Source organism: Cyprinodon tularosa, unplaced genomic scaffold, assembly GCF_016077235.1.
Source record: "Cyprinodon tularosa strain WSP-4 unplaced genomic scaffold, ASM1607723v1 ctg553, whole genome shotgun sequence".
In the NCBI taxonomy this organism is placed as follows: Eukaryota; Metazoa; Chordata; class Actinopteri; order Cyprinodontiformes; family Cyprinodontidae; genus Cyprinodon; species Cyprinodon tularosa.
The window spans coordinates 636,029-660,879 of NW_024039289.1; the positions used below are offsets into that span (position 1 = coordinate 636,029).

General features: G+C 42.2%; 1 protein-coding gene and 1 long non-coding RNA gene across 2 annotated transcripts in view; both read right to left on the minus strand.

Annotated features, from left to right (window-relative positions):
* The window catches only part of LOC119796602 (Fc receptor-like protein 5), a 131,713-nt gene that overhangs the window by 64,637 nt on the left and 42,225 nt on the right, over positions 1-24,851 (minus strand). The window lies entirely within an intron of this gene.
* Positions 5,778-7,387, minus strand: LOC119796618. Its single transcript, XR_005282494.1, has 3 exons — positions 7,295-7,387; positions 7,059-7,091; positions 5,778-5,838 (listed from the first exon to the last, which is right to left on the minus strand). It is a non-coding gene; the product is annotated as an uncharacterized LOC119796618 (long non-coding RNA).

Sequence of the window (24,851 nt, forward strand, 5' to 3'; positions counted from 1 at the left end):
AAACTTAAAAATGCCATGCCCTTCTGTTTCTGTTTAAGTACCAAAATGGGACTATATTAATATAATTTTATTATCATCATTTACTGACTGAAAGGGATACAAAGCAAAATAGTTGTCTAAGTCTAACTCTAAGTTATAAAAATGTTTTTGTGTTCTGGTCAGATGTATATAGAATCCATTCTGCTCTGACTTTAACCCAACAGCAATAGGTTCAAAGAAAGGGCCTATAGGCTTATCCCTTAAAATTCTGGGCCTCACTGGTTTCCATAGCTTGAAAAAAAAGTATGACTTAGGAGTCGATTCTCCAGTACCAGTAGTCCTAATCATTTAAACTTTTTTTTTGCCAAACAGCAAGTGTTTGTTGGAAAAAAATTGAGTCAGTGTTTAGCTGCACTCAGGATGAAATCTGTCAGCTCCAGTGTTTCCCAAACAAACAAAAATTGTTCACTGGGCTGACATGAAATCCAGCATTTGCCTCTTTCTTAAAGATATATTTAGTTTCTAGTTCATGTAGCTAGTAGTGCCTTTTTAAAATATGTAATCCGGTTTTTCTGCCTAGTTCTCTCCAGACGGGAGGCTTCTAGAGGACTTCTGTCACTAATACAGGGAGATGGATCTGTACTGAAATATATAGAATATATCCTGCTGAACCACACCAAACTTTTTGTCCCCTGAGATCTTCTGCTTCCTGTAACATTGTTAATTCCTGCAGTCATAATCTGTCTCCATTCGTGGACTCTGGTGAAGATAATGAACTTATGGATGGGGACTTTGCCAGACCACTGGGTATAAGGCTTCTATCCATTGATGGATTCCCACAAGGTAATAGCCTTGGATGGCTATTTGAACCAGTTGAACAAGTGGTGGGGGTTAACCATGTTGAACAGCTAACTTTTCTGATTATTGATTCCCCTCAGGTCCATATTGTTCAAGATTAAATTTAGTTACTCAAACATTACCCACATTGACTGGCAGAGAGTGGAGGTTTTTGACTGGGCTACATCTTGTTCATGTTCCCACCTACATTCTGCTAAACCAGAGCTGTTGGCTGAAAAGGAGGAGGATGAATATTATCCAGACCTGCCAAACGTCTCTGAGGAGTATCATGACCTCAAGGAGGTATTCTATAAATGCAGGAACAACGCATTTCTTCCGCATAGACCTTATAATTGTGGGATTGACTTACCACCAGGTACTAAACCCCCTATGGGGGAGTTGTATTCGTTATCGGCCCCTGAATCACAGGCAGTAAAGAAATATATTTAAGATTCTCTGAAGGCAGGGATTATTCGCCCTTCTTCTCCCCCTGCTGGTGTGTTTTTTTTTTTTTTTTGAGGGCAGGAAGGACGGTTCTCTCAGACTCTACATTGATTTTCGAGGTTTTATGAAAACAAGATCTTTACAAAACTAGATCTCTGCAATGCGTACCATTTGGTATGTATTCGCGAAGGCAATGAGTGGGAGACAGCATTCAACACTCCAACAGGTCATTACGAATATTTGGTCATGCCTTTCAGCCTCAGTAACGCTGCAGCTGCTTTCTGACATTTAGTCAATGGGGACATTGTGGTATATTGTGTTTTTGTATATCTGGATTACATTCCTATGTACTCTCAGAGCTTTTCTATTGCACCTCTAGCAGAATCAGCTGTTTCTTAAAGCTGAGAAATGTGAATTTCATGTTGAAACTATGTCATTCCTGGGTTTTGTGGTTTCCCCTGATCAGATTGCCATGGACCATGGTTTGCTAATTTCTACAGAAAGTTAATCAGAAACATAAGTCAGATAACTGCACCCCTTCATGCCTTCACTTCAGATAAGATTAAGTTCTGTTGAAATGAACAGGCTTTTGCACCTGTTTTGTCTTCTCACGATCAAGAAAGACAATTTATTCTGGAGGTCAATGCCTATAGTACTGGAGTTGGGGTGGTCCTCAGCCAAGAAGCCAGGGATAACAAGATTAACTCCTGTGTCTTCTTCTCCAAGAGACTTTCAAGCGCAGAGTGGAACAATGATGTGGGGGATCGGGAGCTACGGCGATAAAGCTGGTTCTGGAGGAATGGAGACAGTGGTTGGAGGGGTCCAAGATTAATGTTGTGATTTTGACTTTGAATACCAGAAGTTGGCTAAGAGACTTAACCCCAGACTAGCAAGGTTGGCACTTTTTTGGGCACTTAAACTTGTCATTGTCTACAGACAAGTGATGTTAAACTTGATGCTTGGTCCAGGTCATTTGAACCAGTTGAACAGAGCTCTGGTGGTACAGAGGAGTATGAGGTACCTGAGTCTGTGAGATGTTCTGTCACTATGGTTGATTTAGAGAAGGAAGTGAGAAATAAGCTCTGTAATCATGAAACCCGGAGGATCTTCTTAATCTCTGTGTGTTTGTGCCTGCAATTTTTGAGAAAAGGTGTCTTGGAGTTCTGTCACGGTTCCCACTTTTTTTGTCTTCCTGGATTGTCTAAAACCATCAACATTATTTGGGCACAATTCTGGTGGCCTTCCCTGTCCTCAGATGTGCAGGAGTTTGTAGCAGCTTACCCCTTTGCAATCAGTCCAAAACACCCAGAAGACCCCCAACTGGTTTTCTGCAACCTTTATCAACCCGTCCCAGGTTACCTTTTTCTGAAGGTAGCACCGTCATCCACACTATCATTGACATATCTAAGTCAGCCAACTTCCCTGGGACAAGCATGCTATCAATTCTGCCACTTCTAGCACCACTGGACTCTCTTTGTTTGGGCTTCATCCTCCAGTGTTTACCATACAGAAAAAGGTTTCTGAAGTTCTGTTGGCCTGGTTATCTGCTCTTAGGTGCCACTGAGCCTGGAGAAGGGTTAGGGTTAGAGCTGTTTGCAGTAAGTTGGATAGTCAAGCCGAGGCTGCTAAACGCCAGAGTACTCTGGCAACTCATTGCCGGGAAGTCCAGATGTCTGAGCTCTCCACTAAAGACCCACCTTTGAGGGTGGAGAATAGGAAGCTGGAACCTCATTTTATCAGGCCGTTTCCCACTACAAAAGTGGTAAACCTGGTGGCTGTTTACCCCCAGCTTCCTGATTCCATTAAAAAATCCATCCTACTTCCCATGTGTCCCATGTGCCATGACTGACTTGATCATTCATTCCATTCACCTGCCTTGCTCCACCCAGCTTCTGATCACCTTTCATCTGTGTCACCTGCTTCAGTCTCTATTAAACCTGTCTACTTCCAGTCATCAGGGCTAGATTATTCGAGCCTTTTGTGATAGTCTTCTTGCGAGTCATAGTGTTTTCTGATTGCCTGATCCCGGCATGTTCTGTCTTTGGACCTCTGATTCTGCCTGTTCCTATTCTGATCTGTTTGCCTGACCTGTATTCGGACTACTGATGGATTCTGATTGTTGACGACTCTGGAACTGCTTCCTTCACTGACCTGGATTTCTCTTTGGCACCATTAAGATCTCTGATCTTCTGGCCAGGATTCCTGTGAAGCTAATCAACACAGGCTATGGCTTTGTCCTCTGGATTGTCTTGCCTTCCTCCGTCTGCTTGGATCTGATCTCCTGCCAGATATACAGTCTTCAAGGCTTTCAGTTCCTGGAACTCTGGGCAGCGCTGGCCAAGTCGTGTTGTCAGCTGTTTGGTTGTAATCCACCTCTTACTCTGGGCATGGAATTAACTATAAGACCAGATAGTAACTAACACCTTTGTAATCATGCTCCGCCAGATTAACATGGTCACTTATCATGTTAATCCGCCCTAGCTGCCCACTGCCAATCAGTTTTTTTTTTTTTTTTTTAAATATATGCTTTTGGAGAAATCTGTCTGTCTACCTTTAATATTGGGTCCTCTGTTCTGAGCCTTGACACCTTACGCAGAAACTGTATGTATCTGAAAAAACTTAAATTCACAATCATACTAATCAGACTCTAGTCTAGAGTGTAATTTTCCACCAGCAGCTGATTCTCCCTGTTAGTGTTAGTAATAAGTAATACTAAATGATAATACTGATGAGAGATAAAAAAGCTATTATTTAGAGGAGCTTTGGCTGTGTTTTCTAACACGATTAGTAACATTTTCAGTTAAATTTTTGTTTCATTTTTTAAAACTTTTTATTTTGTTTTTTTTAAATAACTCTTATTTTAATGATCAGATGATTAGATTTTACTCTCTTTAATTATTTTTGATGCCACTTCAATTTAATTTTCTTTTTTTTTTCTTCTCGCGTACTGCTCATTGAATTGTCTTGCCAATGAAATGTTCTCTACAGATAAACTTAGATAAATTATAGATAAACTATAGATAAATTATGGATGCAATAAATGTTGGTGAGTGGTCAATTAAGAGCTTGGTGTGAGAAAATAATTTGATTTTCCATCTTCCCCTAATTCATTTCCAACTACAAAATTCATAAATTGCACAGTAAAAAAAGGAAAATAACCTTTATAGTACACACCAGTTTCTGCCTACAGATCTCTGACAGCAGATGGTGCTGAAGAGAACAAAACCGTTTGAACCATTGAAATGAGGTAAAAACATTTTCCTCCCCCTTACATTTTCATTCATTCAAAGGTTAGGTTCAGTTTTAGACTACGAGAAAATAATTTGATTTTACAACATTTACATAACATTTATTCTACACACCAGTTTCTGCCTTCAGATCTCTGACAGCAGATGGTGCTTAAGAGAGAAACTTTTTAACCATTGCAAAGAGGCAGAAACATTTTCTTCTTTACATTTTATTCACATAAAGGTTCAGTTTTAGAATATATGTCATAGTAGCAAGGGCGTAGGAATAAGTTTACAATTGGGGGGGACACATGTCAGAAATCTGAGATCCGTAAATATTGAACAGAAATATATCTTAAGTACGCTACTTAAAAAAAGGCTATTTAATCTTTTACTTTATTCCTTTATAAATGTGTCTTGCAAAAATAATGCATTTAAAATTTACATAATGCATTTGTTCATAAGATGTGAGCATATCACCTAACAAAATGACTGGAGTCTTATTAAGCAAAGGGAGATGTCTTTCAAGGGCTTCAGCCCTTGGCATGTTTAGTGTCCTTATACGCACCAGAAAATCAAATATTTCAGTTGGATTAAAAAAAATTCAGTAGGCCACTCAAGTGCAAAGTTTGATATGTTTTATTTTGTCAAACTTGCAATAATGGTCAAAAATGAATTTATATAGGTTGGCTGACCATAGAACCATCTCTTTGATTAAACAAAATTTTGAGATGAAAGAGCCCTCACAGATAATGTAGTGAACAAATTATTCACACTTTTAACATTAAGTAAAAGAAGAAAAGAAAATCAATCAAAATATGCTTATTCAGTTTGTCGAACTGTATGACTAATTACACCAAATCAAAAATGAAGAAATATTTAGCAACAATAAATACACATTTAATAGACAAGCTTTTTAACTGACTGACTACAGTGTGCTTTAAATGCCCCTTTTCACTGCATCATGATGTAGCCAGGGAAATTCCTTGTACCACTTTTCTTGGAAATGTAAAGTTCTGTTGGCTAGAGCTTGAGGGTCTATGAATTTTGGATGTGGCTGATTTGGCTCTGTTCTCTGTCCACTGACTTCAGAGTCTCTCAGCTGTGTGTCCCTAGTCTGAACTCCCTAGAAGGAAAAGTTACAATGTCACTTAATGCCCCTGAACTACACTTATTACAAGCAAAATATAAAATTTTCTACTTTTTTGTGGACTCTCATGAAGTATCTACTGGAATGAGTTACTCTATCTTACCTGTTGCTCTCTCCCTCACTCGGCCTTCCTGCCTCTAGCCCAGTTGCACTATCCTCTCCTTTTCCTGTCTCCTTTGTGCTGTCCCTGCATTGTTGCTCCTAAACATATGAGATGGTTTCAGAAATGAGGTACAGCTCTTGAGCCTAACATGGCCAATTTTTAATCAAACAAAACATTTTATTTGTCATATTTCAGACTTTACGCGCAGAGTTATTCGCAGAGGCAAATAAAATCAATCGATTAAAATCCTTTCAGAGTATTATCTCATGGACTCTGAACTGAAGTCTTTCTGACAGGGAGCTGACAGTGTGTTGAAGAATTATGGACAAGGCGCTTCGAAGCATCTGGTTCAAAAACGCATTCTAAACCTTTGGTAGAAATCTATCTATCCTTCCATTTTCTGTACACCCTTGTCCCTTAGTGGGGTCGGGAGGTGCTGGTGCGTGGTACACCCTAGACAGGTCGCCAGTCTGTCCAGAACTTTGGTAGAAATGGCGCCTTTAATTCCAGTTTGCAGTACAGAACAGAGAAAACTACAGAGTTGTCAATGTTGTGTCAATTTATTTATAGCCTAAAAGGAGGAGCCAGCGGTTTATTTGAGGAAATAAAGGTGCAGAAGTTCAGAAGATCATCCCAAGACTAAGATGACTAAACCAGAAAGATTCAGTTTCTATATATGAAAGTGAACTGACAACAAGATGTTATAAATAAGCAATATTCATAGCAACAGTCCCGACAGACCATTTTAACTCATTCACAAGTTTCTGACTTCTGTGTCGCTGTTTCCCTCACTTTTGAGTGCTCAAACACTCAGCAGTTCAGAGAGGGGAGGGGGAGTACAGTGACGTAACGCTATGCTGCGCCTTCAAAATAAAAGCACGCTAGTTAAAAAAATGTCAAAATCCAATATTTTGCGGTACAATTTTTTTGGGGGGGACATATCCACCTGGCTTCAATATTGGGGGGGACGCTTCCTACGCCGATGCATAGTAGAAGGTCCTAGGGCAGATATGATTTAAAAACACTGATCTGACTATACCGTTTACTCCTGGGGATGAATCTTTACTATTTGCAGTAGTTTCATCCACTGTTTCACTTTGATGTGTTGAGACGATCAAATGGAGAACTCATGAGAAAACACATGCACTGTAGGTTTAGATCTGACCTTCTGAATTTTACATTCAGCACAGATTAAAATACAAAGTTGTTGATTTAATCTGATCATTTTCAGAAAAAATACAATGAATGTATTCAAATTCAAATTGTGTAGGAAAATGTCAGTTCGTTACTAAAACAGAAGAAAAAAACAGATTCTCACCATAATACCGTGCAGATATGAAAGACCAGAGCGCTGCAATGAAGAACAAAAGCTAAATTATAACAAATACATGTTAATAACAGAGAATTTTCAGGTTAGACTAGTAAAGAGATAAAATATGCAAAATGAATAAACACTAAATTTCAAAAGCATTTCTTTAATCACACTAAGGTGACATGCAACATGCAGAAATGATTGTTTTTCATCTCTGAACAGAAAGTCAGATATGTCCTTACAGAAAAAGCCCAGCATGCAGAGCAGAGCGTTCTTCATCCTCACATCCAGACCTGCTGCACAGCTCATCAGAAAGGCTTCAACTGTATTTGAACTATAATGAAGAAGAAGTTAGAGATGACACTTGCATGCTAATAAACACCTCTAAATACGGGGTGTGTATTTCCTTTCATTTCAAACTTTGTCCCACAGCAGCAGCTTTGACTGCAGCCATTTGTGGGTGATACTTCCTGTCCACTGCAGAAAGATTTTAGTCTTTGTGATGTGCAAATTTAAATGATTATAAGAAAAACAAAGACAGATTTTAGAAAGGGTTAATACAAATCACAGTTTGGGAATGCATTTGTGCAATTAAACCTATGTTTTCCTTAATGATTGTTAAAGATCTGCTCTTTTGGTTCCTGCATTTCTTAAATTGTTGTTCACACCTACTTCAGCTGACTTATTTTTATCTGCACAGCAGCTCAATGATAAACTATCAACCTCTGGTAGGTTATCTTTCGCTCTGTGCTTATGCACTGGGATAGGCTAAAGCGATCTGTTAATAATCATTAGTTCATGACTCATGGAACATTGATGATCACAATGATAATCAGAAAGAAGTTGAAGAGAACGCAGCTCCAATTGAAATGAATTACTTCAGTTGGTAACAAGTAGGTGACCTGCTCACCTTTATTTTATTACAAGTTAAAGCACCAACATAAATGAAGTTCTATTTATCCATAATAGATCAGAAAGCTAGATGTAAACAGAGTCTTCTAACATAAGAAAAAGAAAAAAAGCTTCAAAAGCTCCACCATCATCCTGGTACCCAAGAAAAACTTTATAATGGGGTTAATCTACAGACCTGTCACCCTTAAATATATGTAGAAAGCTTTTATTGATGTGAAAGCATCTGAAGGACATGACAGGCCACCTCCTGGATCCCCTGCAGTTTAATAATTGAACGAAAAGTCAGCAGATGATGCAGTCAACTTTGGATCATCCTGCAACACCTTGACCCCCCAGGGTCATCCACCAGGATCCTGTTCCTGGATCAGCTCAGCCTTCAACCCCATCAACTCAGATATCCAACAGAAGTTCACTCAGCTCAAAGTGATGGCCTTCACCTGTCAGTGGAACATCAGCTTCCTGACTGACCAGCAACTCAAGTGAGACTGGTGTTGGGATATATTAACAAAATGGAGCCAAAATCAGTTGGATGATCTGAAACAGCCCCCCTCCTCTTCTCCACAAAGGAGAACAAAGAGTTCCCGCCAAAACAAGAACAAAGAAGACCTGGCCCACTGTGGGAGGCAGCCACCTCAAATGGACCAATCAGCCGATACTCCAGCAGGAAGTGCCCCCACGTCACTAATGGCACAGACCAATCAGCCGACACTCCGACAGGAAGTGCTGCCGCGTCACTCATGCTTTAAAAACCTTCTTCCTCTTTTCCGTGGGTCACGGCCCAAAAGGGGAGGCTCATTTCACGTGAAATAACAGAAGAAAGCTAACTGGAAGTAGCTTTCGTTTTTCCTGTGTCAAAAGTCACGGATCGCGGTGTTCCATCGTGCATAGTGGCTGCGCCAACTGGGGAGACAGAAGCCTGGGAGCTGTGTGTTTTTCCCCTTTTTGTCAGGATCGGCCACGCGTTCGGCCATGCGGTCGGAGCCATCTTGATTACAGACTGTTCCTCCCCCATTTTTCTTTGTTCCTCTCACCACGTGGAGAAAGGGGGGGAGTCCCTCATTTAGCTACATTCCTTCACACACACAGCTACATTGTCTGTTAATGTGTTTTGCTAAACGACTTCTGCTGCTATTGTTAATACATTTTTAACAATTTTACCAATATTAAGCTGGATGTATTCATTTTACATGAGTAATTGCACTGTCATCATCATACCTGCTGCTAACGGACATTAGCGAATGTATTAATATCTGTATTTTGGACAATCTCAGACGCCAGTAAACGGACTCTTATGGTTTTATTTCTTTGTTTTCTATCTCGCTTTATTCCTTATTTTCAATTTCGTTAAACTAGTCATTTTAATCTACCTCGTGTTTATTTTTCTAGTAGCGTGTAGTGTTTTGCATAGATGTTAGGTTTTCTGTAATCCTGAATTATTCGAATAAAGACATCATTGGTTAATCTGTAGTGGTTTTGGCCGTTCACATAACGGAGGGTTTATCACTCAGGTTGGATCCACGCCTTTTGGTAATAGTGCGAATAAACAGAGATAGAAGGTTTTTTATTAAAAATGTAATAGCTTTGCTGATAACTTAACCTGGGACACTAGACTGGTGGATACCTGGATTTTAACAGCCGGTCCAGGAACCCTCCAGAGGTGAATCCGCAACCCGGTAAGTAGATAATTCAAGGCTACAATTATCCACCTAAGTACACTAAATTGATTTTGCCTTAGATTTTGAATAGGATAAATAATTAACTATAACTCCAGTTCTAGTTAACCATCTATTCATTACTTGCAGGACATTATTTTGCACAACATAGTTGCGTCCCTGGGTGGGCCTGAGACTGAAACTTCCGTTATATGAATAACAGATAAATCATCCAGACTGCTTTTAATTAAATAGCTAAAAACACTACTACTGCTGAAAATAGACCGGGTGTATTTGTGGTGTTGCAGCGGCGGAGTCCAGTGGGTTTGAGTAGATTTAACCCCAGTTAATTGAATCTCAGACTTATAATCCTATAGAGAATTGGTGATTTGGGACTTCGGCTGCGTTGTTTGTTGGTTGCTGCTATTCTGAAGCCGTGAGATCAAATTGTGGATTGGTACAGCACAAAGAGTTCTTAAAGTCACAGCGACTGGGTCAGTGTAGGCCACGTTGGCAGAGATTGTCATCTCCCCCTAGTGGTAGCTTGTGTAATTACAACTACTCAGCTGGTCCAGTGTTTTGAGATCCAAATTGTGTAGTGTTCTCTTTGGCGCCATCTGGTGGCGTAGGCGGGTTATTGCAACCACAGTTTGAAAATTCCCAGGCGAAGGTACCTTGTCTCCCCCTGGTGGTTGCTTCTGAAATTGCAACTGAATGGTGTAGAGAAGGCGTGACTTGTTTTTTTTTTCTTATTTTTCTTTCTTTTATGCTGTTTCACTATTGCTCTCTGTACTGTGGACAAACAGTGTTTTAACAATTGGAGAGTGGTTAAACTTAAACTGCAGGAATAAAGAAACAAAACCTCAGGTTTAATTGTGCAGCTGCTGCCACCTTTTACCACTTCTGCCAGGTTTTCTAACACTGCATTATCCATTTTGTGTGCAAAAGTTGTTTATTAACAGTGTTCTACACATATATACATACACACGCACACATCAATATACATATACACACTATCAAACCCAGCCAATCTTACTGAAAGGTGAGTGATTCAAACGTTAGAAACCCACAGATTTAAAAGCAAATCGGCAACCTGTCAAATTAAAGAGGAGGTCGCAAGATGAAAGCAACCTGCGTATCGTTTTTTTTATCCGCATGTTCTACAACTGCCGTATAGGTAACAAACCTACAGTAAACGGAGTGCGTTTGTTTAGTGCTTGTAGTGCTAACAAGGTTAGCAATTTCTAGCCAGTGTGCTGTGTTTCCTGCTTCGTTTTTCCCCTAACGAATTAAATGGAAAGGGATCAGGATCAGCAAGCAGTGGAAGCTTCTGCGGCCTCCATCGAAATGGAAGCCCAGAACTTAATAAGCTCAGTGATTTCATTGTCAGAAGACGAACACAGAGCGCTTGGTAGTCTTGATCTAGAGGCTTGTGACAGAGAGATTCAGAAACTAATTGAGTCAACTAGGAAGCCAGGGAAAGATATGCTTATTGCAAACGTGTTTGGTCAACTTGCAATGCTGTACCAGAGAAAGTCCCAGTTAGAAACAGAACTGCACCTGAAGGCCGAAGAACTGCGTCTAGAAGCCGAAGAACTGTGTTTAGAAGCTGAAGAAAGGGCAAGGAAGGCAGAAGAGAATAGGATGGCGACCTCCAACGTCCTGAAAGAATGGCAAAGGGGCGTTGCTCCCTGCCCGCAGGACGAAGGGTCAGATGAAGGATCAGACGAAGGATCAGAAGAAAGAACAGAAGGTTCCCAGAAGAGAGAAGAAAGCGAACCTACCCCTGCTTTGGATAGGGTTGATAGAAGGGGTACCAGGGGAGATCCTCCTCTGGCAGCCACAGAGCAGAGAGCTAGCATGAGGGAGCAGGGAAGGTTCGGTAGTGTAATGTATAGTCCAACCCAGCAGAGCAGCTTTAGACCGCAGAGGATGCTGGACCTGAGCGGCATGCCAGGTCCCAGTTGTAGAGCGACAAGCAGGTCAGACCAAACATGAAGCACGATCTGCTATGACACACCCTTGCCACAAAGGCAGCTGTACAGCCAACCGTGGGACACTGGTCAGCGTTACCGCCCTGAGCCACGGCCATGGCCTAAGTGCTACGGAGCAACAGTCTCACCAGTGTACCATGAGCGGTCTCACCTGCCTCCAAGGAGGTCAGAGCAGAGCTTTCCACCCTACCGTGACCGTAGCTGGCTAGAGCTCTCAGATGAGGATTCAGACGGTCCAGCCCCAGTCCCAGAACATGGATTACGGATGCTACAACTTGAATCCCTCACCCACGACATAGAGCGTTTTGACCCCAGCAACACTGAATCCACCATTGAAGACTACCTTAGAGAGGTAGAACACTGTCTTTTAGACTTACCCCATCCCTCCGCCCGGGAGAAGTTAAAGTTAATCTGGAAAACTACTTCAAGAAGCGTGCATGTGTTCATAGAGAGCCTCCAGCCCTCTGTTCGAGACCGCTATTCCTCTCTTTGTCAAGCACTAAGAGAGGAATATTCAGTGCACACTGATCCGGGCTCCGCGATGTTAAGTGCCCTCGGCATCCAACAGAAAAGAAATGAATCGCCGATAGATTATTACCGTCGGTTGCGAGCCGCATATTTTCAGGGGTGCTGCGCCCCTGGGCTGGAGGAAGACCACTCACTAAAATATCTTTTCCTCCACAATCTTCACGACAGCATAAGATATGATGTTACCATGTACTGCCGAACTAAAACCCTCACCATGCAAGAAATAAGGAAATATGCACAGATTGCATGGGAAACGCGCGTCTGCACCAGCAAGGGTACAGATAACGAACACAGAGTCCTACAGGTTCAGGCAGAATCAGGGAGAAAGTTAGAGTTGGAGGGACAAGAGGTTCCTCCTTCCAAATCCAGACTTAAAAAGGGATCACGCAATCGTGATACCGGCCCACAAGAAAGGAGAGCTTTCCAGGATTGGAGGAGTTCACAGAATAGAGAGGACAGTGGGTTCCAAACGAGGTACAGATCAGAGATGAGCCGATATGACAGACAGCCTGACCAGAGGAAGCTTAAGAAGGAGTGTGAAGGGAGAGATCAGGATGAGAAGCTAGAGCAGTCAGCCATGAAGGAGATGGAAGCTAACCTCCGTAGGTTGTTAACAGAAATGGTCCGTCAGATCAACATCCCCTCTCATAACCCAGCTGAACATGGAAATCCTCCAGGAAAACCTGACCCGAAGCCTCCATCAGCATGACTAGGCGGGGACTTACCTTCCACAGCTTCCTTATTACACTTAGTGGAAAAGAAAGGTCCAGGTGGTAAGCCCCCAGAATCCCCTCAGATCTCTTAAGGAAAAACCTTTATTTTGGTCCAACTCTTTTCAGAGAAGACCAATCCCCACTCAGAAAAACATCCCTGCCGCGAAGTCAGTAACATTTCTCAGGATGTAAGATCAGAAAATGGGTCTTACTTAGACGATGGCACACACAGCGTGCTAGGCAATAAGAACTAGAAACTAGACACCTTCACCCTTTTTCCCCTGGATTCATAGCGTCACAGATTCAGAACCCCTGAAAGAAAGAGCTATGAATCATAATTAGTATTGTTCATCTATCTCTGTCCTCTCTGCATGCTTCTTTCCTATCTTCTCTTACTTAAGCATGAACACTGAATCAAGAATGCTAAAAGTATGGTGAATGTACAACAGATGGCTACTTCTCAATGTTTGGTTACATTGTAATGACATTAGTTAGCTAGCTAGAAATAAACTCGCCGAGCGCCAACCTGCTCTCCCCGAGCCAGCACCCACTTCTAACGAACTGCCAAGTTACCCATTGGAGGCCCAAACAGGATCTTGTGGCAATACGGGTTAATGGACTCAGTTAGCTTTAAAGACTGAGATGGATACCCAATCTTCAAAGCAAAAAGGGGGGAATATGTTGGGATACAGTATATTAACAAAATGGAGCCAAAATCAGTTGGATGATCTGAAACCATCCCCCTCCTCTTCTCCACAAAGGAAAACAAAGAGTCCCCGCCAAAACAAGAAAAAAGCAGACCCGACCCACTATGTGAGAAGGCCAACTCAAATGGACCAATCAGCTGATACTCCAGCAGGAAGTGCCCCCACGTCACTCATGGCACAGACCAATCAGCCGACTCTCCGACAGGAAGTGTTCCCGCGACAGACCTTCTTCCTCTTTTCCGTGGGTCACGGCCCAAAAGGGGAGGCTCATTATACATGAAATAACAGAAGAAAGCTAACTGGAAGTAGCTTTCGTTTTTCCTGCATCAAAAGTCACAGATCGCAGTGTTCCATCGTGCATAGCGGCTGCGCCAACTGGGGAGACAGAAGCCTGGGAGCTGTGTGTTTTTCCCCTTTTTTGTGAGGATCGGCCGGATGACGCTTCCCGCCGATTGCCTCCACAGAATCAATCTTCCTCGACTTAAGAGCACATCAAGCCCTCTGTTTTGTGTTTTATAGGGTGTTCGCATGTTTTTCTATGATTGTATCAGGCTAAAACATGGTACTTCCCTATTTTACAAGTTTTTTATTTCTTTTTAATTAACTCCATTTAGCACCCTTTGCATTTGTCTGTGATTTTAACAATACTTTTTTTAATACATCAAGTAGAAACCATTTTCAGTTAAAATACAGTTACATTTTGGAGATAAAAGGTTTTCAGTCCAGCAGCAATGATTATAGCTAGAGTTGCTTATTTTTTGTGTTTGGTTTCTGGGCTGTGAGGACAGGTAGACAGAGAGGTTTGCAACTTCAATGTTCCTGTTTGTGTCTAAAGATCATAGTGTGAATTATTTCATCAACACATGCAGAAATAACTAAGCTGTAATGAGCAGATAAGAGCAGTCAGACACTGTGAACGATGTGCTGCAAAGCTGAGCTACAGCACCAAAAAGTTAATGTTGGCGACAGTCAAAACAACTAAGTCGCCGAGCGGCTGATTAGGGGAATCCTTGTTGACGCGCTCAAAAGGTCCAGTCCAATATGTTGTTCAGATCCTTTTATTGATCTTCAAAAAAAAACATGCAGGCAGCATACAAACAAATCCACAGGTTGGAGCCGTGATCAGGCGCAACAATAAACTCCAAAACTTAAAGCGGTCAGCAAAATGTAGACATCCCCCATCACCCACTCTCTGACACAAACACCAGGTGAACAGAACAGGTGATTTTACCAATCACCGCTGACACCACGTGATCAAAACTATGCCCATTCACCACATTCCGGCCCCTAATTATTACTTCACTACAAGGTAATAATTACACATCCAACACACATATGCTGAGATATACATTATATCAGAACACTGAATGAGACATTGTACGTTCAAAGAGTCCATAGACGTCATTTCCTCCTTTCTTCTTTTGTCCATATAGAGTAGTTAGTCAGTCATAGGCCAGAGGTTACCAGCACTTAGCCTTATAGTCAGTCTGTGATGTACATCAAGTAGTATTAAGGTCAAGTCAAAGAGTCAAGTCAAACTAGGTACAAAAGTGTCTTCATTGGTCGGAACTTTCCTGAAGAAGGCATATCTTTGTGATGGGTCTGCATAGATGGCTGGTTGGAGTCTTAATCCAGGACCTGGAAGGGGGCCGCCCACTGCGGCTCGGGAACAGACTCGGCGGGGGCCGCCCACTGCGGCACAGGAACAGACTCGGAGGGGGCCGCCCACTGCGGCACAGGAACACACTCGGAGGGGGCCGCCCACTGCGGCACAGGAACAGACTCGGAGGGGGGCCGCCCACTGCGGCACAGGAACAGACTCGGAGGGGGCCGCCCACTGCGGCACAGGAACAGACTCGGAAGGGGCCGCACACTGCGGCACAGGAACAGACTCGGAGGGGGCCGCCCACTGCGGCACAGGAACCACCATGGAGGGAGCCGCCCACTGCGGTACAGGAACCACCATGGAGCTGTGCATTAAGAGAAATGCCCTTCCCATAATGTCGCTCCAAGTCTGCAATTGGCACTCTTTTTGCATAATCTCTGAATAGAAGATCTTTCATGAAGGCAGTGTAGTCTTTATGGAAGTCTTTATCTCTGATGAACCTCCTTTTCAAGCTTAAGGCACGTTGTTCAGCAATTACTCGGTTATCAGGCATTTTTATTTCTCTGTCTTTCAAAGGCAGGGCTATGCTGTAATGTCCATCCTTTAAGGTGGCTGTCTTATTAACTAACTTCAGAAACTCAGAGTCTTCCTGTGACATCCCCACATGCTCATCATAGCTGCTCTCAGGGAAGTCAATCTTGAACTGTTGCTTCCATAACTTGTCCAATGTAATAGCAGAAATCCTATTGGTAGTAACTGTTGACAGACAATTTGGTTTTCCACAGCATTCTTGTTCGAGTGGCCCATTCACTGTCCAACCGAGCATCGTTTTAATGGCAAAGGGTCCATCACATTCAATTCTGATGACCTCCAAAGGTTCTAAAGCTTTGGGCATGTTTAGGCCAATCAGAAGCTCCACCTGAGCTTTTATCTCAGGCAAATGAACACGCTTCAAATGTGGCCATTTATCCAAGTCGCGTTGCTTCGGGATGTTACCTTGGTCTACAGGCATTCTGTGCTGAGTGAAGAGGTCAGGCATGTCACAATACATAATGCTGTCCAATCCAGCAATTTCAAGTTCAGGCACAATAAAGCTGTCCATCACTTTCTCTTGTCCCATGGTGCGCAAAAGAATCTTTGTTTTCCTCCCAGTGAGATTCAACTTGTCCATAAGACCCACTGTACAAAAGGATGCTGAACTCCCTTGGTCCAGAAAGGCATAGGTTTCCACTATTATTTGACCTTTCTTTGATTTCACTTTGACAGGCACAATTGAAAGCTTACAATCTTGTTCCCCGGCCCCAGTAAGACCACTAGTCTGGACTGTGACAGGAGTGTTGTCTGCCTCAGTGTCAAGTTTGGCCCGGTTCTTCTTGTCGTGGATATGAAGTATACTTGGATGTCTAAAACCACAGATTTTGCATGAAAGGCGATTTCTGCATTCCTTGCTGATGTGTCCTGTGCCCAAGCAACCAAAACAGACATTATTCTTCATAAAATATGAAATCTTCTCATTATGAGGTTTATTACCAAACAGAGATGTAACCCGGGTGTAAATCCCAGTGATTTTTCATTTGCAAGTTTAGATAATTGAGAAAGATTGCAGTGATCATTCTGTGTATATTTCTTTTCACTTCAATCCCCTCATTGCTACACAGCCAATTGCTGTTGAGTATCAGGGTCACATGTGCAACAGCCTATCAGTTAGGTATATTAGTTGGAGTGGGGAAGTTTGAAAGACTATGGCATGTTGGGAGAAGCAGAGCTGCAGGAGCTAACTACTTAGCCGAGATGACATGGAAAAAAAACTGTTTGTGTTACATACAAACTATGGAATTGGTGAGTGTTTCTCTTGTGTGGCTTAATATTAGCTCATTATGTCTTTGTTTGTTGTCTAGCTGCTAAATTGCTGATTATACAAACAGATGTCCAGACTAGCTTTGAAGAATCCTATGTGGACAATGAGGTGCCTTAAATATTTATTGAGCACTTGTTTGTATTAGTTGTTTTTACATTTCATGTTGACTCATTTATATAGTGCATATTTATTGGATTTTTCATGAATGTAATTTATATGGAACTTTATATTTATTGAATATGCATATTGATTGAATGTTTTGATTATATATATATATTGAGAAAATGGTCCTGTTTTATTATTCAGGCCAGGTGTTGATGGCGAGCTGAAGGTCCAGGCCTAGAGCCCAAGAAAGATTGCACTTTGGGTGCACAAAGACTTTGTATCTCCTGCCAGGCTGGTAGGAGGCTCCTTGCAGCCAACGAACAATTTTGTTTCCACTTTGCTCTGACTTTTGTCAGTCCACAACCTGCACTGTACCAAGCACTTTAAAGAGGAATTTGCTTGGGACCTTTAATCAACCCCAGCTTGGGGTGAATGGACTGAAGGGATGTGGTTTCATTAATTGTGGAATTGATTAATTTTGTTTTTCTTTTTCCTCTTTATTGTTTTGTTTTCTTTCTTTTTCTGCGCATTTTATATGGCCATTCGGATTATTCAATGATGTTGTAAATATGTATAAAATTTTCCTCACTATAAATACAAAGCACTCGCAACTGCAAACTTCTAGTCTCTGTCTGCTGTTTCATGAGTCGTACCTATATTCTGAGAACTAGCCTATTGAACTTATTTGTTATGAGCCATTTGCATTAATTTAAAATATAATATACTGTTTTTTACAGATATGCTACATTAATTTATGGCGAGCTAGCCAGGAGCAGTTTGTACAGAGCTGAAGTATTGCAGTTTGCTATTTTGATGCTATTATGGACATCTTGGTGAAATATGGGGTTAAAATACCCAATGCCTTGTTGATTAAATATGCAACAAACACAGAAACTGATAATGAAGTTGCTGATTTTCTGACAGGTTACGGGTTAATGGAAAAGTCTGAAATTATAACTGATTCTGACTCAGATTTTTATAATTGCATAATTTTTGAGTTTGCGTCAGGGAGTGCATTAGAGGGGTTGCGTGAAATCTTGCCGTACATTTATCTTTGCCAAACTAAAAAAATTACTTATGAAATTGAAGAACTGTCAGTGGTTTGTTCTGAGTTAGAAACCAAGATAAAAACTCAAACTTACCTGAATGAAATGAAACACATGGCTAAGCTTACAGGTCAGAATTACACAGATGTCCTCAAGAGCGTGGTGTCTTTACTGGGCCAATCCATTACTGAACTCTGTCCAGCACCCTCTTTTTTGAAGACACCTTCAGATGAAGAGGATTCGGCCATAGCTGCTTCTCGCACATCACAGATGGCAACCAAAGGTGCTATTCCTATTAAACCAGAAGATGTCACTGCAGAAGACGGGGAGCTACCACACGTCCAACCTGATCCCACAGCACGCTACACATCACAACCTTCTGGACCCTTGCCACCTAAGTCTTTCTTAGATATCAACCCACCTGGAGTGCAAAGGTATGTGGTTGAGCATATCATGAAAAGTGATGACAATGCAATGCACATGTCTTCATTAAAACTTAGATCATTTTCTGGTCGAACTCCAAGACCACAATACGAAATGGATTATGAAGCTTGGCGGTCTGGTGTTGACCTTCTGTTAAAGGATCCTGCTGTTTCAGAACTACACCGTTCTAGAAAGATATTTGACAGTCTTTTACCACCAGCTGCAGACATGGTTAAACATCTTCAACCAGATGCACCTCCTGAAAGTTACCTCAAAATCCTTGACTCTGCCTATGGAACAGTCCAAGATGGTGATGAACTGTATGCAAAATTTATGGAGCAGTTTCAAGATGCAGGTGAAAAGCCATCAGTTTATTTACAACGCCTGCAAGTGACTTTAAACAATGCTGTAAGGAGAGGCGGAGTATTGCCTGCTGATTTTGAAAAGCATCTGCTGAATCAGTTCTGTCGTGGTTGCTGGGATAACATCTTAATCTCTGAGCTCCAGCTTAAGCAGCGCAAGTCAAAACCACCATCTTTTGCAGAACTTTTGTTGTTGTTAAGAACAGAAGAAGACAGAGAAGCTGCTAAAGCTCAGCGTATGAAACAGCACCTGGGTTCCAGTAGACCAAGAGCTAGTGTGAATTTACATCATGCTTATGCATCAGTTGAAGAAAAGAGTGCTTATGATAATTTGACTGTCATCACCAAACAACTTGCCAAGCAGTTAGCTGATGTACAACAACAGTTGGTTGCTCTTACATCTGCTCAGTCCGGCCAGAAACAGTCTGTTTTTCCAAAAACTACGCATGTTTCTAAGTTCAGTCAGCCCCCACAGATAAGTAAATGTGCATCTCAACCTTCTCACAAAAATGCTAATTTACCACCCAAGCCAGGTTACTGCTACAACTGTGGGGAAGATGGACATATAAAGACTAAGTGTGACAATCCTCCTAATCCTACACTGGTTGCTGCTAAGAAGAAACAGTTAATTGAAAAGCAGAAGAAGTGGCAGAAAATGAACTCTCATAGTGCCCCATCTTTAAACTGAGACAGGTTCTCGTTGAGGGGCAAACGGGAACTGTAGAGGACCAACAAAGTCCCACCAAGCAGACACCGATAAGATGCACCAATCTGTCTCATGTAACTCATGAGGCTACAGAATTGCCACGAGGGTTAATTGGCTCAAAATGCACTGGTCAAGTAACAATAGCTGGTCAGCAAGTTCAATGCCTGTTAGATACAGGATCACAAGTTACCACAATACCAGTTTCGTTTTACAATCAGTACTTTTCCCATAAACCTGTGAGACCATTAAATGAGCTGTTACAAGTAGAGGGAGCTGCAGGCCAAGCTGTCCCATACTTGGGTTACATAGAAATGAAAGTCATTTTTCCTAAAGAGTTTATTGGAACAGATTTGGATGTTTGTACTCTGGCGCTTGTGGTTCCAGATGTTAAAAGTGGAACTCAGTCCCAAGTACTGATTGGAATGAACACTCTTGATTCATTATATGACAAACATCTGAAAGATGAAAGTGTTAGCTTTAGACCAGCCAAGCATGGCTACAAAGCAGTTCTTCAGCTGCTTCAGTTGCGTCACCAGCAGAATCAAGAGCCCAGTGTGATGTAGCACTTGATAGTGAGTCACCTGTTGTTTTCCCAGCAGGCCATACCATGGTTCTAGAGGGCTATGCCTGTACCAGCTCAATGCCAGTTAGCGATTGGGCATTAGTTGAGCAGCCATCCACTTCCTTGCCAGGAGGATTGTGTGTGAAAAATTGTCTGGTGTCACTGTCAAATCAAACACTGCATAAGATCCCAGTGGTTATCACAAATGAGTCAAAACAGAGCATAATATTGTCACCCGCCTGCTATTATTGCAGAAGTCACAGTATCACCACAGCTTCTGGCTGAGGTTTCCTGCTGTAATGCACAGGTCAGGAACACTGACAAAGTTGATCTCCAGTTTGAATTTGGAGATTCTCCGATTCCTCCTGATTGGAAAGAACGCATTATTGCTAAACTCAAAGAAATACCAGAAGTGTTTTCCCATCATGACCTCGACTTTGGATGTACTGATCGGGTGAAGCATCACATCCATCTTCATGATGAGACTCCATTTAAACATCGTGCTCGCCCTATCCATCCAAATGATATTGAAGCTGTTCGCAATCATTTGCGAGATCTTCTAGAGACGGGGGTAATAAGAGAATCAGAGTCACCATTCTCTTCACCGATTGTAGTTGTTCGGAAGAAGGATGGAAGTGTTCGGCTTTGTATAGATTATAGAAAGTTGAACCTACAAACTGTAAAGGATGCTTATGCATTACCCAATTTGGAGGAGTCATTTTCAGCTCTCACTGGTTCACGTTGGTTCAGTGTTCTTGATCTGAAGTCAGGATACTATCAGATAGAAATGGAAGAAGGTGATAAGCCCAAAACTGCATTTGTGACTCCACTCGGGTTTTGGGAATTCAACAGAATGCCCCAAGGTGTGACTAATGCACCCAGTACTTTCCAGCGTCTTATGGAGAAGTGCATGGGAGATTTGCATTTAAAAGAAGTTTTGGTTTTCTTGGATGATTTGATTATCTTCTCTGACACCCTAGAAGAACATGAGAGTAGGTTGATAAGAGTGTTGCATCGACTTAGAGATTATGGTCTTAAATTATCACCACAGAAATGTAAGTTTTTCCAAACTTCTGTGCGTTATTTAGGCCACATAGTTTCTGAATATGGGGTTGAAACAGATCCAGAAAAGATTAGTGCCTTAAAATCCTGGCCAGTTCCTCAGACTTTAAAAGAACTGCGATCATTTCTTGGTTTTGCAGGGTATTACCGCAGGTTCATTAATGGCTATGCTGCTATTGCTAAACCTTTAAATGACCTGACGAAAGGGTACCCTCCTGCCCGTAAACGTGGCAGCAAAGCAGCCATCACAATGAAAAGCCATGATGTAAAGCAGCCTTTTAAAGAAAGGTGGACTGCACAATGTCATTCTGCTTTTAATACATTGATTGACAGATTGACGACAGCCCCAGTACTCGGTTTTGCCAACCCAAGTCAACCTTACATTCTGCATACAGACGCCAGCACTATTGGGCTTGGAGCTGCTCTTTATCAAGAGCAAGAGGGGAAGCTACGAGTTATAGCATATGCTAGCCGTGGGTTGTCTGCTAGTGAAGCTAGGTATCCAGCCCATAAATTGGAATTTTTAGCCTTAAAATGGAGCATTACTGAAAAATTCCATGACTATCTCTACGGCTCCAGCTTCACTGTTGTTACCGATAACAATCCACTAACGTATATCCTGACCTCTGCTAAACTTGATGCTGCTAGTCATCGATGGCTTGCTGCATTGTCCACATATGACTTTAAATTGCAGTACCGTGCAGGCAGCCAAAACAGAGATGCTGATGCCCTCTCCAGGAGACCACACCCCCAGACACCTGATCCACAGAGAGAATGGGCTATGGTGCAACAGTTCATCACTGCACATATGACTGAAGTAGAGGATGCTACAGAACTCACCCCAGATGTGGTCAAAACCATTTGCCACAGCTGCCTGCTGAGAGGCCAAAGTTCTGATGGTCCTTTGGAAAGAAACATTACTCTGGTTGAAACTATGAGTATGACCCCAACAGTTCTCCCTGATTTGTACATCGATGAGTCTCAAGGGTTGCCAGTGCTTCCATCACTGTCTCTACATGATATCAGGGAGAAACAGAGAGCTGATCCTGTTTTGAGAGAAGTTATTCATCAGCTTGAAACAGGAGAGAAAATCCCTCCAACTGCCAGGGCTGAGCTTCCTGACCTTCCTCTGGTGATGAGAGAATGGAAGCGCCTTGAACTAAAAGATGGCATTCTCTATAGAAGAAGGCAGGATGTTGAGGTCCTATCATTTCAGCTTGTGTTGCCAGCGGAATGTCGCTCTGTTGTCCTTTCAAGCCTTCATGATGATATGGGACACATGGGGATTGAAAGAACACTTGACCTTGTAAGATCTAGATTTTTCTGGCCACGCATGTCTGTAGATGTTGAAACCAAGATTAAAACCTGCAATCGCTGCGTTCGCCGGAAAGCTTTGCCAGAACGAGCTGCACCATTGGTGAACATTCAGACCAGTCGGCCACTGGAGCTTCTGTGCATGGATTATCTATCAATTGAACCTGATAAAAGCAACACTAAAAACATTCTTGTCCTCACAGACCATTTCACCAAGTATGCTATGGCTTTTCTGACAGCCAATCAAAAGGCAAAAACCATTGCAAAATGTCTGTGGGAGAATTTTGTTGTGCATTATGGATTTCCAGAGCGCCTGCACACCAGTGACGTGCGGTGAGGTTCATAGCTGGTGAGGCACTGACGTCATCAGAATCAGATTTGCAAATAGATGCATAGATTGACAGCAGTTTACAGGTTATGTTTCACTTCTGCATCCTTACACATACAAACTGTAGCTCACAAAACACACATTTCCTTAAAAAACAAAACAAAATAAATGTTATTACTGTCTTACCTTTACTTATAAATGAATAGAAGTCCTCCTTATCTTCCTTCAGTTTTAAAAGTCTCTCTGTCTCAATGGAGATCACTGCCAGGGAAGAAAGCCTTCCTTGATCCGTCCTGTTCCTGCCTTATGTTTTCAGTCTCTTGAGCACCCCCTGCCATGAGGCAAGAGAACTGCCTGCCTCACCTCGAACTTGTTCTCTGCCGTTTATAATCGCTCATTACACGAAACACGTTACACAAACACAGTTGGTGACAAAAAGCTCTGTACATTATATACATAAGCCAAATTATTAGAAATAAGTTCACATATTACATTTGTTTAAACCATTTTATTGACGCCGTACAGCAACATGCTCTCTCCGCTTTGCAGCCAGCGCAGAGCCAGGGGTTGCGCAATCCAAGGTGAGGCAGAGCTCGCTGCTGCCTCACCGGCATCGCTTCCAAGCATTTGAATGGGAAAATAAGAAAATTCAGCGATTTTGAACAAATAAAAATCGAAATTGGTGAAGCTACATGAAAAATGAATATTTTTTAGTACAAACCACCGGATGAATATAACAATTTAAATTACTTTATGATTATATATTTTCTTTCTTTCCATGATGGCTGGTGAGGCACTGCCTCACCTGCCTCCCCTGACCGCACGTCACTGCTGCACACAGACCAAGGGCCTGATTTTGAGTCTCATATCATTAAAGAGCTCTGCAACATTGCTGGCATTAAAAAGTCACACACCACGCCATACCATCCCCGTGGGAACCCGGTTGAGAGGTTCAATAGAACCTTGCTCAGCATGTTGGGTACACTGGAGCCAGAGCAGAAGACTAGGTGGAAAGAGTATGTCAAGCCACTTGTTCATGCTTATAATTGCACTCGAAATTAGGTTACAGGTTTTACTCCATATGAGTTGATGTTTGGTCGCTGTCCAAGACTCCCTGTTGACATAGCCTTCAACTTACCTGTCAGAGATTTATCATCTCAATCACACTCTCAATATGTGCAGAATTTGCATTCTCGGCTGAAGGAAAGTTTTCAGCTAGCTTCCAAAAATGCAGAAAAGATGGCAAGAAGAAACAAGATCTATTTTGACCAAAGAGTGAAACCAGCCCGTCTTGAAGAAGGTGACCGAGTATTGGTCAGAAATGTGAGGCTCAGAGGCAAGCATAAACTGGAGGATAAGTGGGAGACGAACATCTATGTGATGATTGGTCGTGTGGGTGATCTCCCTGTGTATATTGTAAGACCAGAAACTGATCCCGCTGGAGGGACCCGAAATCTGCACCGTGACCTTCTTCTCCCTTGTGGATTTCTTCCTCAGGTCAAAGTTGAACAGCCAGTTTCCACACCTGCTCGTAGGCCTCAGACCCGCAGTCTTCCGGAACCAGTGGAAGAACTGGAGGGGAGCCCAGATGAGGAAGAGGAGTGGAGTGCACCTAGGTTTTCAGTTTTGCCAACTGTGAAGGTCAGTGATGAGGGTACAATCCCTAACCAGCCCATGAACAGAGTTCTAATGTATGAAACGGAAAGACAGAATCCCTTACCTGATGTGGAAAAGTCATCTCTACTGTCTGATGCTATGGATCCATTTCCAGCACTGGAAGAAGTTCCTTTGGAAGATCAAACAGACCCAGGAATTTCACTTGAGCCTGAACAGCTTCCTGAGGTGAGCCCATCTGAAGAAAATTTGGAGTTCCATGGCCCAGTAGAGACATTACCAAATTCCACTGAAGCACCTACAGTTG